The following is a 617-nucleotide window of genomic DNA, read 5'->3' as shown; positions in this document are numbered from 1 at the left end:
TGTCACGAGTGCGTGGGGGCTCAGCGGGGCAGGGGTGCACAGCACCATGGGGCTCAGTGGGGCAGGGACGTGTGTCACGAGTGCCGTGGGGCTCAGCGGGGCAGGGGTGCACAGCACCATGGGGCTCAGTGGGGCAGGGACGTGTGTCACGAGTGCCGTGGGGCTCAGCGGGGCAGGGGTGCACAGCACCATGGGGCTCAGTGGGGCAGGGACGTGTGTCACGAGTGCCGTGGGGCTCAGCAGGGCAGGGGTGCATCTCATGGGTGCCATGGGGCTCAGCGGGGCAGGGGCGCGCACCCCAAGCACCATGGGGCTCAGCGGGGCAGGGGCACATGTCACGAGCGCGGTGGGGCTCAGCACCCGTTCCCGGCTCCCTCCTCACCCGCCGCCGGGGCTCACCTCTCGGGGCCGCCGGGCAGGCGCCAGCCCCGCACTTGCTCCAGCGCGGTGTCGCCCAGCTGGACGCGCAGGGGCAGCAGCGGTGCCCAGACGGTGAAGCGCAGTGAGGCGTGCAAACGCCGGGACCAGAAGTCCACCCGCGCTCCCCGGGCACCCCGGCTCTCCTTGCCCCCCACGAACACCGCGTCGCAGGCATCCGCGACCTGGGTGAGGGGCAT

Source organism: Aptenodytes forsteri, unplaced genomic scaffold (genome assembly GCF_000699145.1).
Source record: "Aptenodytes forsteri isolate BGI_AS27 unplaced genomic scaffold, ASM69914v1 Scaffold506, whole genome shotgun sequence".
In the NCBI taxonomy this organism is placed as follows: domain Eukaryota; kingdom Metazoa; phylum Chordata; class Aves; order Sphenisciformes; family Spheniscidae; genus Aptenodytes; species Aptenodytes forsteri.
Note: the sequence above shows the minus strand (reverse complement) of the source record.